This window comes from Callorhinchus milii, unplaced genomic scaffold (assembly GCF_018977255.1).
Source record: "Callorhinchus milii isolate IMCB2004 unplaced genomic scaffold, IMCB_Cmil_1.0 Scaffold20, whole genome shotgun sequence".
Taxonomy (NCBI): Eukaryota; Metazoa; Chordata; class Chondrichthyes; order Chimaeriformes; family Callorhinchidae; genus Callorhinchus; species Callorhinchus milii.
In genome coordinates, this window is record NW_024704761.1 from 6609768 (window position 1) to 6624960 (window position 15193).

Genomic DNA, 15193 nt, shown 5'->3' on the forward strand with positions numbered 1-15193 from the left:
TCACTTGACTATTCATTCGCAGTCTATCAAACTTTGTTGCCGAACTTCCAATATTTCTGTGCCCTCAAACATCTAGTCATCACCCACAATTAAATACAGTCAATTCACTTCACAGTATATTCTGAGAAGCGCTTTGAGATGTCTCGAAGACGTGAAAAGGCGCTATATCAAATGCAAGGATTATTGCAGATGGTTGATCTGTACCTCAACTGCAATTAACCGACTTGCCCTGTATCCCATATTATTATATTGAACTCTTTCTTTAATTCTGTTTTTTTGAGAGCAAGTTCGAGAACAAGAAGGGAGTCCTCAATCCGTATCCATTCCACATTATCAGAAATCGTCCTTGTGAGCATTTCATGAATTCCAAATCAATCCAACTGCTTTCGCTACCCTGGATTGCCCTTCGAATGAAGAGTGTCATTGAAAAGCGTGCCCAGAGCTATTGGCAGAATATTCTGAAGTAAGGGTGAAAAAGGTGGTCTTTGTTAATGAACCGTCAAATTGTACTATATGTGCTGTCACAGCCTCTAAATCAATTCCTCAGGTGATAATATTAAAAGCCCATTAAACGCATTAACTGCTGTAAAGTTATAGGACTACTGTACATAAAACGCTAAATAATGAAAATTAAACGCTGTGCAATCATATAAAACAATTTCAATCAAGTCTGCTAGTTAGTTTCCTGCGTAGTCGTATTGACTGGGCGGAGAAAGTCACATGGTTTGTTAACAATAACAACTTGCATTTATATGAAGCCCTTCATGCAAGATAGCGCCCCGGAGAGCTTCACAGTGGCAGAGTCTGACAACGAGCCAGGAGGAGAGGGGAGGTGACTGTAAGTACGATCAAAAAGGAAGGTCTTTGGGCAGGATTTGAAGGTGGGGAGGGAGGAGGCAAGGCGGAGCGATTGAGGGAGAGAGTTCCAGAGTTTCGGGACGTAGTTAATAAAGCCAACATCAGATCCATTTCAAGCCTCCTTGGTGTCCAACTTCATTTGCAGAGCTGTGTTCAGAGTAAAGCAATATTTCTCTGAAGTCTGCCAAAACAGCTTAATTTATTACACTGAACTGGCGCAGCGTGCAATACCTACAGCAGGATGCAAACAGAAGACTTCCTACCGCTTTGTTACAGTGAGCCATTAATATTGTTACCATTGCAGTGCTGGACTGGCATATATTCTCACTGGTCCCAAACAGTAGGTTCTTCAAAACATTTTCAGCCCATGCTGGTCTGAAAAGTAATTAGACCGATTGATATCACAGGAGCTGACACGCAACACCTCCCTAAGTCACAATGAAGCCAATTGCTACCTTAATTCTCTCGAGCACAACTTGAAGCTGATTAAAAAAAAAATCCAGTGTACGTTTGGGGTGAAAGAAAAATGCAACGTATAATGTGATGATTATCACCAGAGAGAATAATCACAGGACAGGTTTCATTTTTTACCTTCTTGTTTCAAGGAGAGAGAATGATCATTTTATTTCTCTAAATATGTTTTGGATGTTAACTGGGTAGACAGGTGGCTAAATCAATTATTGCTAAATCAATATCTCTTTGAAAATGCCTTTTTTTTAAAATATAAAGGGACGTGTTCAGTTTCCCCACTCCCCCACCCCCCATAAATAAAATGTCTATTAGAGGGGGGAAAAAAAATCAATAGAATTTCTGTTCATGACCATCAGTTATACAGGATTAATGTTGCTTAGCAAGTTTCTCTTTCAGGAAACTTCCACAGTTAGATGGTATTTAAAATTCACAATTTACAATGCACTAATGAAGTCAGAAATAAAGCTAGCAATTTACTGTCGTGTAAAATCTGCCAAGCAAAGTCTCCAATGATCATCGTGGCTATTAAACCGGCAGCTTTACGTACCTCCAAATACTTAATAATAATAATAATATTCCTTGCATTTAATGTAACTCCTTATTACATCTTCGAGACGTCTCAAAGAATATATTGTGAAGTGAATTAACTGTAGCATCTCAAGCGCTCTGAGACACCACCCTGTGTGGAGGGCGCTATATAAGTGCAAGTTGTTGTTATTGAAGTTGTGTATTTTGTGGGCGAAACGCAGCAGCCAATTGTGCATACCAGTGTCCCACAAACCGTTGTGGCTAGAGTGACCAATTACGGTGTTGTAAGGTAGTAACTGGGTGTGTTATTTAGTTAAACAAAGAGAAGTTCCTTGCAGCAGCTATTATGGTGAGGATGAAAAGTCCTGTTGAGGAAGTGCCAAACAAAGCTGTATTTGCAAATACCTCAGCAATACTTCGCTTTTATGGTTGCAACAGTATTAAGCTATCACCATTATAATCACGGTAATGGAAAAATATAGCAACTCTTAACTCGATCGTGAAGTTACACATTACTGCACTTTTATGGAAGGATTACAGTATTTTATGAATGATATAAAAAAAGGATAGATAATGTAATTACCAAAAACTGTTTTTTTTTGGTACGGGGTTTTATGATGCAAACATTATGCTGTGGTTAAACAAAGCACAAGTAAATCATCAATTTTCAAAGTGTAAAAACAGCCATAAACTGACAGTAAGTTGTATCGCCTTCACAGTACTTGCCACAGAATGATTCTCTCAGCATTGAATTCCTAAACTTATTTATGGTAAAAGAAAAGACATTCCACAAAGAAATTATTGTACAGTTTGTTCCACTGAGGGTTTCTCAATCAAGGAATTTTACGATCGTGAAATATTTAGATGTACAAAGTAGTTTCAATGGCCGATGTTATGCAGCAAAACATGATCACGTTTTAAGAAATTACGAGTTTCGAGAATATCCCGCACCACTTTCACATCAAAAATAATAATGATCCTCACCTTGACATAGTGCTTTATCACGTTGTTGAAATGTCTTAAAGCACTTCATGGGATTTACTGTAAGGTGTAGTGACTGTTATTTATAGGCAAACAGTTCTGTCTGGGGGAAAAAAAAATGTTTGGAAAACCTACCTCAAGCTACTTGCAAACAAATGGCTACTCTAACCTTGTCCTGGTTTCCACAAGCAAACTCTGTGAATGAAAGGAATCGCATGCTGAATTCATATTCAAGTCTTGACCGTTCTAACACTACAGCCCATTACCAATCACAGGTTGGCTTGAACTAGTCATTACATCTGCATCCTGGCAGTTGTGTTCAGTTGCAATAAGAGCCAATGATACTGAAATTAGTTTGGACTTTTTGGGGGCATGGCAGGGGCAGAGGAAGAAACAGCCTTTCCCATTAACTGCAATATTCCCTATAGGACATGGCGGGTACTTCCATTAGCCCATAATCAGAGTGGAAAGCCTAAGTTCCATTTCAATAGAACATCTGCACATTGCCACGTTGTGCAGCAAATAATAATAATCCTTACATCTGATATGCTGCTTTATTACGTTGTTGAATGTCTCAAAGTGCTTCACGAGTTTTACAGTAAAGCGTAGTGACTATTTATAGGCAAAAGCAGCAGCCAGTTTGTGCAAAGCACTGTCCCACAAAACAGCTGTAAAGTGAATGACTGGTATCAGACCAGGGCACCAATAATATCATGTGACCCGCTTCTACACATTTTCTGAATTTGAACACGTAATTTATTTTACATTGTAGGCAATTTTGGTAGTTAACCTGAGGGACTATAATTATAAGCTAAAACTAGTGATTATTTATTATAACCTTGAACTGGAAGAAAATTGACGAATGTTCCCCCATTTTAGCACTGTGCTTTTTGAAGTAAGTAGGTAACAGCTTGGCCGATTAATACTGCTCAGTTAGGCAATAATGGAAATACATGATGTCTCGTCAAACAATTAAGATTTAGCGTTTGGATCCAAGGGAAATACAACATGGTATCAATATGCAGCGAGACAAAGCATTATTGTAATTAGGCGCCATCTTTGTTGTGAATTGAATATTTCAGTATTAATCTTTACATTTAATTTGTAGGATTGCCTGGAAATCTTGGTAAGAATTTGCTTTTTGATACTGCTGAGCATAACGACTCCCGCAAGTGCATTAACAAGGTTGATGCCCGGCTCACTGAAGACTTTTGGTTTTGAGAACATTTATTACTCCAATATGTTTTGAGATAAGTTTGTTTGCGGTGCTTTAACTGAGCTTTCATTCGATAAAGACTGCAGCCTTTCCCAGTGAATTACAAGGCAACTATAAAGCTGTTTGATGTCATAAGACCATATTTTAACTAATCAAGTTTGACACTGTAGCCCAAGGGTGTAATGATAAATAATACTGGGCTTAATGAAGCTCCATTGATATAGTGCTCAAAGAAGAAGAATGCACTCTTAAGCACTTCCATCTTTATTATTCAAGTCTTTAGCTGAAAAAGAAGGATCAAAGCAATGCCGTTGCATCAGATATTAAAATTCTATGTGCATTTTTAAACGATAGGAAGGAAAGATGATTTTTTTCTCGAGTGCAATATTCCAATAAGTCAAGTTGCAGAGGATCCCACTTATATCTTAGGTTTACTAGTTTATTATGAATTGTTAGGTATGTTTATTGTGATGTGGATTACTAGAAGGTTGGAGGGTAGTTTAATACTTCCCCTATGTCTGATGAACAATCAATCATACGAAACCTCTGGAGGGAAGAATCTTGAACACTAGTTTTGTGGTGATTAAGCCAAAATGATTCAGGAGAAACACACCAACAGTGTCTTATCTATTTGTCACAGAGCTAAATTTAAATTAATAATTGCTACTAATAATTGCTCCTCTGAGCGTTTTGCAGAATTTTTTTTGCCTCCTTCAAGGCATTTCTCAAGACCTTCCTGTTCCGACTGCACCCTCCAACCCTTCCTGCCCTCCACCCTCCCCGTTCCCAACCACTCTCTCTGCTCAGGTCCAAATCCCTGACTGTCCAGCACCTTGGCATGTCCTCCTGACCTGAAGGCGCTATACAAATGTAATTTTGTATTGAATTGTTTTAAAGTTAAAAGATGGCTGAGTTGCGATATTACCTTGACCCTCTGTTTTAGCCTTTCACAAGAACTCAGGAAAGATGATCTGTAGCAAAAACATGTGGACAACTGCAATCCCATAGTGTTCGACTTGAATTTGTAAAAGACTCAGCAGAGATATGAAACTACAAATCTAAACCACTATTAGTAGGTTAATAGGTAAAATGATATTCGGTGGATAGATTGCATCGACAGTCAATTACTGCAGGTGACAAAGTGGTATTGAATCACATGAAAACTACTTAAAGAATAAATTCCCATCCTGTAATACATTGCTTACATCTGAGTAATGTGCGAGAGATTACATTTTGCAAGCACATTAAATATTTTTAACGGTATGAAACAGTTGATGGGTAAAACGACCTTACTAAATATACCAAAGTAATATTTCCACAAGGGATTTTGTTTGTAAAGATTTTGTTTAAACTAAAGGAACCAATGCAATTAATCAGCAACTAAACTGAAGGATTTCACGGTAATTAGCTTGAAAATTGCATTGTTTAAGTTAATTTTTTGTAGCTTCCTCTGGCTATTACATGAAGAGTATAGTTACTGTTTTCTCTCCACCACCAACTCCCCAGCCCCGGAAATAAAATCATGGTAGATAAAAAGGCAGAGAGAATTAAACTCCTATATACGCATTATCTTTGATCTGCAATATTGAAGCACATTTTAAAACCAACTTACCAACACTGAATGCTTGTGCTTGCAATATTCAACTGTATCAAATCTAACGAATCAACCTAAAATGTTAGTTTAAATAACCTAAGATGTTAGTTTAAATAAACTTTATTTAACAGTTAGCTGCCACATTTCGCCCACAAAATACAGTCAATTCACTTTACAATATACTCTGTGAAGCGCTTTGAGACATTTCAATGATATAAGGCGCTACATCAAATGCAAGGACTATTATTATTTAACCTTTATTTTCTATTTGTAGTGACAGTTTTTTTTAAAAACAATGCCTACAGCAGATATCCTGAACTAAATGCATATAAAACGTTGTTCAGGAGATTAATTATAAAATTAATAATTGATGCTGGAGTTTTATTGGTCAGCAAGAAAAAGCTAATTAATTTGTGAACCAATTTAAAAGAGACTTCTCTGTTTTACAAAATGAAGTGCTAACAATCAGAATCCTCTGCTAAAGTATCTGAAGTGTTGCTGATTCATGAAGAAATGAATACAGTAAACCTCACATAAGTCATATCAGTTGGGACTATACGTTGAAGGTGACTTATGCAAAGTATGAGTTACGTGAAACTTATCAATAGGAAATTCAACAGGTCTTGGGCAGATGTAGAACTTATATGATTTATACAGATCAGACTGGTGCAAGTTTATTATAGCATCATCTTTCACTGCCTGTTGAACATCGGATTGGGTTCGATGGCATTGGACCTGCCTTGTGCTATGTTGGTGAGATTATACTGGAAAATGTTACTTTGACAATCTATTATTTAATGGGCCACAATTGCTAAGCCAATTGTTACAGTGTCAAGTGGTGCGTAATGGGGTTATGGTCTTAGACCAGGGCCAACCTTTTGGCTGCTGAGGGCCAGATGCCCTATTTGAGAAACGTCTGCACAAGTAATATTTTTGTGTGACCCTTTGTTTAAATATTTAAATAGTGCCGCAGATATTTTGTATCCTGTTTTACTAAACTAGAACCCAAGCTACCAGAGGATGAAAATCCCATTGCTCTCGAGACCGAAAAATTCAAAGTATGCTCATCCCAATCTCAGCGATTGTTAAAATTAATTGATGCCCCAAAATAAATCACTATTGTACTACAGTGACTTGAACAAGTTTTGTTAATTAAAACTCCTGCAGTATTTCTGAAATACAATTGTTGGAAGAAGCTGTCTCTGGAGCGAGATTACAACATGGTTGAACAATACAGCGACATTACATAAACATAACATATTTACTCAATCGGTCTTAAATGTAAAACAGAAAGTTCCAAATGTCCTTCTGGGACAAGGAATGAATATCTGAACTGCTACAACTGTCCCTGAGTCTCTCTTCCTCAACTATTTAGCTGCCCCGTTTCGCCCACAAAACGTGCATTGAATTCACTGTACAGTATATTCTGTGAAGCGCTTTGAGACGTCTCAAAGATGTGATAAGGCGGTCCATCAAATGCAAGGATTATTATCATTATCATTCCATGCGAATATTTTACAGTATTACAAACAATGAACCTTTGGTATTCAGTCCTTTTGGGGGAGGGGGGTAAGTGGGGTTGGAGAAATAAAATTAAAAATGAGAAACTTTGAGATTTAATCCCACTGTTTCACCAACATGTAATAAGATCCTTTGGGAAAGCTTCAAAATGCAGGTTTTAGAGAAAAAACAACAACCTGGTTTTCTATTACTGGAGATGCTTTTGAACAGTATAATCCTTGGCATAATTCTTGGATGTAAAATATAGGGTCGTTTTTCTAAATTTGTCAGGCTTCAGGACTGAACAACAGGCATATTTTCTCCCCTCCCCCACAGCCAGGCCTTATGGCTTGCTATCAATTAGTTAAGCATGAAGAAGAGTAACAAATCAATTACTGTATGGAAAATCTTCTTTTGTGGCCTGAAACCCTGCATTTTATTGCCTGTCCTTAGGCACACAATTTGTCTAACTGCAGTATTTAAATACGTGGCGGAATTTTTTTTATATACACACAGGCTTAATATTACTCAATAAAAAACATTGATTGTTTAAAAGGGGGACTGACTACTCACTACTCATTGGCTTCCGCATTTGGCCCACAAAATACGCAATCAATACACTTTCCAGTATATTCGGTGAAGCGCTTTGAGACGTCTCAATGACGTGATAAGACGTTATGTCAAATACAAGGATTATTATTACTCACTGTTAGGTCTGGGCCAAACTGTTAGCACATTTGATCTCATTCTTCCAGTGTACCCACTCTACTGTCTTCCGATTGGAGAGTCAATCAACTGAATCTCAGAATTTTAACCAAGAAAATAGACAGAGAATCAGTTTGTGCAGTTTCATAGATAATCTTATCCTCTATAACCTGTGAACCTAATGACAATGCCTGGAGCAGTAGAATACAGAAGCTGTTTCACAATGTCAATTTTGTGCAACTGCTCCTTATCTTAGCTGTTGCAACGGAGGAAAGGTTCCAATTTGAGACCTTCATCAGAGAAGGGAGATAAAACAGGTAGAATAAGTCATTTGAAATTGCTCAAGTGCATCTTCTAATGTTCAGCTCGCGAGTGTATTTGGCTGGAGACTTGCATCAATTTGCCTGCCCATTTGTAAAACTATAATTCACTGCAATGAAAATAAGTCTAACTGAAGTTATCAAATTACTACACTTAAATTGCATTTCAGAAACTGAACAGCACCCAAACGCAAGCCAAGTGCGATAATTGCAAAATTACAATTCATGACAGCTAACACAATTTAACTTGAGGTGGAAATAATTCTATGCTATTGCTTCAACTTGCAGATTATTAAATCATACAAGTCATACAGATGTAATACGTGACTGTAGAAAACAAATAATTCTTTAAGAATCCTGTAAAACTGCATTTCTATTTGTTGTTCTACACTTTTCATAAACAGTAAAGTTTTAAATTGGCACCATTTTCATCAGAAGCCCTCAGATAGTTTTCACTTAATGCAAATGAGAGAACCGGGGAGGATGAAACGCTGGGCAAGTTTCGTTACTCTACACACCTCAGTTTACTTAGTAGTAAGTAGGAACACGGTTGTTAGTCGATTGGCAGATCACTTTTCCGGGAATAATAATCCCTTAAAAAAATTATTTGGTCACTCAACCTACAACTGTTTGTGGGACACTGCTGTGCGCAATTGGCTGCCGCGTTTTGCCCACAAACTACACAATCAATTCACTTTACAGTATATCCTGTGAAATGCTTTGAGACACCTTGAGGCCGTGATAATAAAATAATTCTTGCATTTGATATAGCGCTTTTCACGTCTTCTCAACGTCTCAAAGCGCTTCACAGAATGTGCTGTAAAGTGAATTGACCGTATATTTGTGGGCGAAACGCGGCAGCCAATTGCATAGAGCAATGTCCCACAAACAGTCGTGGATTGAAAATGAACAACTTATTATTGTTTTGTTTTGGAGGGATTATTATTAGGCGTGTGGAGTAAGGAAACTTGCCCAAGGTTTCGCACTGCCTGGAATTGAACTCAGGTCTCTCGCTTGCAAGGCGAGTGCTCTTACCACTGAGCTACAGCACTCCACAAGGCGCTATATCAAATGCAAGGATTATTATTATATTATAATTAAGAAAATAAAATGCAACAGATCAGGTAAGAATCATGAAGAATACATATTATTTGGGATAATAAAAATGGAGGAATTTTGAGACTTCAAACCCAAGATTGCATGTGCAGCCTGTTTCACACTCTGTTACGCTGTGAGAGAAACAATAAATTGCACACACTTACCTACCGGGAATGAGGAAAAAAAGTTGAAGGACATTTTGACGTGTGTCACTCTCATACACATCCCAGGACGTAGCTACAGAGCATCCTTCGTGACTGAGATGCCTGCATAACTGCTCAGTCTAAACCGAATAGGCTCACCACCTTTAACCCAAGAAAATATAACAATATTAAAGGGTCACACCCCACCTCCCTGATCCCTGCTAGAAGATTTTGTACTTTATTCCATTTAGGCCCAAATCTACTCTTTAATGACAAAAGTAAAGAACGAGTGTATTCGCCCACTGTTTGTTACTTTACGGCCTTGAAAACTTGCAATTTTATAACCTGTCAGCTGCAACATCATAAAGTTCACTCTTCTCCGGAGTTTCGTAAATGCTAACTGAGCTCATTACTCATTTACACTAGTATGGTGGCCGCCAGCATATGCATTTTTAATTGCCCTCTTGAGATTTTTTATGAAGGCAAATGGCAGTCAAATATTTTGAGACGGGGCCAAGGTTGTAATTGGGGCACGAGAATTGGCTTCAGTGACCCTCGATTAGGGAGGGAACAATCAGCCCAAGATCCCCGATCTCGGTCAAGATTCCTGCTGGAAATGTGCGCGCGTGTGTTTGGATGTTGCTTAAGGGCTGGGTTCACACATGAATAATGGCTAGTTAAGTAAAATACCAGACATCTGTGCCCCTGCATAAAATCAGCACCTTTGGGAAAAGAGGGGAGGTTATTAGCTATATAACCTCCATCTGAACTGAATCAGCAATGGAGATACTGACTATTTTAAATAATTGAATAAAACTCTTAACTGGAGTTATATTTTGAAAAAAATGCATTGGCTTGGTTTTTACTATGATTTAAAATGCCAACTGATTCCAATCAATAATTAATACAGTTCACTGAATAATTGAATAAATACAGATTGAACTTAATAAAATTAAATGAAATTAGTGGCAACCATTATGAATTATTTGAGCCTATGCATCTGTGAACCTGTGTATCCAGGCTTCCTCTAATGCCCTATTCCCCTCTTTTAAAGTTAGTTCTTCTGGGTCTGGTGGGGGAAGAGAAGAAAGGAAATGAATTTCAGGAAGAATCATTAAACCTAAAAGAAGGAACTTTTCATTTATACATCTTAAGCTTAGTTTGAAAGTTGTTCTCACTGTGCCACCACTGGGCTAGAGTGATGAAAGTACACCATTGGTGGCTTTTCCAATAATGGAAACATTAAACACATTCTCTCTCCATATACATTAGGATGGATTGAGGAAGTCAGACAGCGATTATGAGACAATTACAATTCAAGAATGTTAGTATTGTAGCATTATATGAAAGGGTCAAGATTTCTCACAATTTGCAAGAACTTTGGTCTCAAAGCTTCTTCATTTTCTTTGGCCCATCACACCGATCACTGTTTGACTGCTGTTCTTCAATGGCAAAGTTTTTTCCTGTCTTCTTCTCAAATATCAGAATCAGTTGCAGATTCAGTTTTAGCCATAAATTGTTTTCTTCTACAATAAGTGAGGCTAGTCTGTTCGCCCTGATACTTCAATGGCAAAGCAATTTCCTGTCAAGAACTGTTTTTGTTGGATCAAATCTGGTTTCAGTTGACATTAAATTCTGTACATCCACTCATCTGAATTTCCAGCAACAGTCTCCTAACAGTATCTTTCCTGCCTTACAATGAGCCCCAATTTAAAAACACATAGCACTTATTCTCACATTGAAAAGGGCAAAAGCAATCATCAAACAAAGGAGGACTTTGATTGTATCGTTTTATAGTACGAGAGAAACCCCAGACTTAGATCTAAAGCTGAAAAGTTGAAGTATTTCAGATCAGAAAGGATTGTTGGGCATTTGAATACATTATAGTCAATCACAGAATAGTCCTCGACACCATCATTGATTATAAAGTAAGTTCTCTACCATAGCTAAAGCTTCAGACTTTCCAAGACTGCAATCCTTATCCTGTCTTTACACCAGAGCTGCACTCCACTGATATTTCTATACATATAGTATAAATCTCAACTTCAATCATCTCTTACCATCTCCATCATTAATCAATTTGCCTGGACAAATCCAGCCTTTTGCACACGAGTAGAACGTCATCATGTCGATTGTATAGATGCAAGATTGTCAGAGAGGATTACTACCAAAAGTTCCTGGGAGAATTTTCCCAAGAAACTAATAAAATAATAATATGAACACATTTCTGAAATTTTCACAGTAAAGCTAAAACCTTTTAACATGCACACAGAGTAAACAGTAAAACTGATTTTCGGTACATAAACGCTCATACATGATCAACTTAGTTTTGCTTTTAAAGTACTAAAAATCTGAATAGTATATGGAGGCCCAGCTGTATGCGGCACAATTTTTTTGCATATAAGAAAATATGTTAAATAAAATTCAAGAACATATTTAAAGCTAGTTGAAACTACAGCAAGCAGTTAGACTAACAAATAAAAAATGCTCACACAATTCAAAATCATCACCCACATTTTTCTTTCTCCCATGTCCTATCAACATCCAATTATTTTCTACCTGTCAGTAACCCTTTGTCCTCAGTGAGCTTGAATCCAAGTTCCTGCAAATCTTCAACAGTCAATTTTCATAACAAAAACATATTCTGTGTTTGAACTTACTTCATCGTTCAACTTTGGTACTTCAATATTTTATGTTTTGTTGCCCTCATTTATCGCAGCATGCTAAGGTTTTGGGATGTTTTGGACATCTCAGGACTCGGGTGAAAGTAATGTGCACTCACAGTTAAAGCTTTGGCACCTGAAAGTAATTTAGGCAAAATGATCCACAGGATTAATCGTTATGCTTGATTGAGTGGATTCCCTCATTCCATTGGTACAACACCCAAAATGTTGTTATTTCTGTACCACCTCTTAATATATGTTAAAACCTGCAGATATCCAGATCAGATTCCCATTTAGAATCTGGCATTCCTCCCAGCCATGTAACCTGCTTCAATTAATTGAGGTATAACAAGCTGAGCTATGGACCTGGTCCATCTATATGATCTCTCTGCAATTAGCTGACGGGAGATCCACAGCAAATACGACAAACCAACTTTGGTACTAATTCAGAAAGAAACAGTAGAATGTAATAGAAATAAGTAAATGTAAGGCAAACGTAAGGCATTTATTGGGTGTGTGGTACGACAAGATTTTTTTCATTTACTTGAGAGCTAAGATATGATCAGGGAGTTTTTCATTTACTATACTTAGCGACCATCTTTTTCAATTGAGAAAGAGCATGTAGATCCCACCTGTGGCATTCTCCCTAAAGCCAAACTTTAATTGGTTTTAAATTAAAAGTCACAGATCAGCATCGACCATACTTGGAAATTGTAAAATCCGTGACAATTTGGAAGCTCACTGGTTGAATTGTTTTTTGTCTTCCCTGGAAACTAATGCTGCATCTTTATTGCATGTCCAATGGTGATTAACTGCTTATTGCAAATTAGGGACCAATTCAGCAACAAATGTTAAGTGTGAGAGAGTACAACAACAACAACTTGCATTTATATAGCACCCTCCACACAAGCTAACAGTGGCGGAGCCTGACTCCAAGCCGGGGGCGGCCATAACTTCGGTCGAAGAGGAAGGTTTTCAGTGGGATTTGAAAAAAGGGAGAGAGGAGGCAAGGCGGGGGGATTGAGGGAGAGTGTTCCAGAGTAGAGTGTTCGAGTCCTGTTCATACCACCTGAAGAAAGTAAAGACAGGAGCAATTTGCGCACACACACAGCATAAATGCAATGGGTGTGAAGCACACTAAATGAATGGAAGTGGCTTCACTCTTTAGCAGTACGATCACAGCAAACATACGTTCAACGGTTCAGTACCTTATTTGTCCAGTTAACCCATTCTTTATCTTTCCTATCTTCATAATATTTAAGATCGCTGTTTCCTATTCTGAATAAAAAAAATTGTCAAAGCAGCTTGGTGCTACAACCCATTCTGTAATGTAGCTTTACAAAAGGCCATCGTTTGCAACACATTACAGAAATCCCATCTGGTTGCTGCAAGCTCTCAAGGAAATTCAATGCCTAAAGGCTTAATGTTTGAATAAATCTAATTCCCTGTGCAATAAATGCAGAATCCATCCAAAACACTCAATAACAAAAGCTTGTAGTCACATGATTAGACATAACCTTTTGGTGTAAGCAAAAAACATTTGATCATCATTCTTTTTTTCAAAAAATTAATCAAACTGAGGTCCTGTCTGACTTGTAACTCAGACATGCATTAAACGCAACCATCCCCCCAACCATCCCCAGATTTCTGATTTATACCCTACCTTTACCCAAATTCAGCCTAAAAAAAAGATTAATTGGACACTCATTGTTTTAGCTATCAAACTTGTCCACATAATTTGTTTTATTTCTAAGTTATCTAATTCTGTGAAGTGCTTTGAATTATTTTACGTGAAGGATTGTATATATGTTATACATAAGCTAATTCTGCACATTACAGGATTCTTTAGATGCACTTTGAAAGGAGTCAGTCGACAGTGTAACGTGTGTGACCCCTGGTGGTTACTTTCTCCCTAAACAGAATATATTGTAATAAAAACAAAAAATGCTGGAGTTGCATTGTAGATTAAGGTCCTCATGTAAAAAATGAATATCTTTCTGTCAGATGCTGATCACCTTGAGCATTTTCACCACTTTCCACCTTTACTTTAGATTGCCAGGACTCACCTTTTTTTTTCCTTTTTCTCTGTCACTGGGTATCTTTTAAGACATTCTGTGAGGTGTTAATACTTACTCCTTTGTTCATAGAAAGGTTGGAGCAGTACTTTTTAAAGACATTTTAGTCCATGGCATTGACTAAAAATCATTGAAACGTACAATTTTTATGAAAAAGTTTTGGGAACGTCAAACGAGTCTTCTACCTGTGACATTTTAATAACAAAATCCTTGCATTCGACATACCATAGGTCAAGAATGTCTCAAAGAGCTTCACACGTTGCTATGAAGTGTTGGAGCTGTATATTTATAGGTGAACATTCAATATGCCATGAAGTGAATGACCAATTGTATCTGGAGAATGGTTACCCAAGACACAAGAATAAATGCCCTTCTCTTCTCAAATTGTGCCACCTAATCTGTTTTGCATTTCACACAATGAAGACACCATCACCGGAGTGGATGAGATATCATAGGAACATAGTAATGCAAATACTGCTCGTAAATTATTTTTGGTTTTATCCAGGAAAAATGTTTCTGTTCTCTGACTAGTCAAATGTTAAATAATGCACCCACATAGACACACTATTTTTTCTTGTCACTGCCTACAAAGCCTTAGTTACTAGTACTGTGTTGACTTCTGAAAACATACAGTGGACATTGTTGCCATCTCGTGGTAATGAAAGGCAATTGAAATAATCTGGAGAAATTGTCCCAAAGGTAATTTCCTGAAAATAATCATACAGTGAGCATATGAATTTAGGGAAAGGGTTTTCTTTACTTTCTGTTCACTTAATTTCATCAGTCATAATAGTCGGCAAGGACTATTATAATATAATGTTGCTAAAACTGTTTTAGAATAACTTTGTGGGTAGTGAGGAGAACTTGGGAGGATAAATAAATGCTTTAAATCATAAGTATTGCATGATTGAATCATAAGTGCTGCATAATAGAGTTTGAAACTTAGCTTTGTTTATATTGAGCTTAATATTCATTGAGTATTAGGAATGATTTATTAAATACAAGTTTGACATGATTTAGCAAGGAGAAAATTTTATTTAA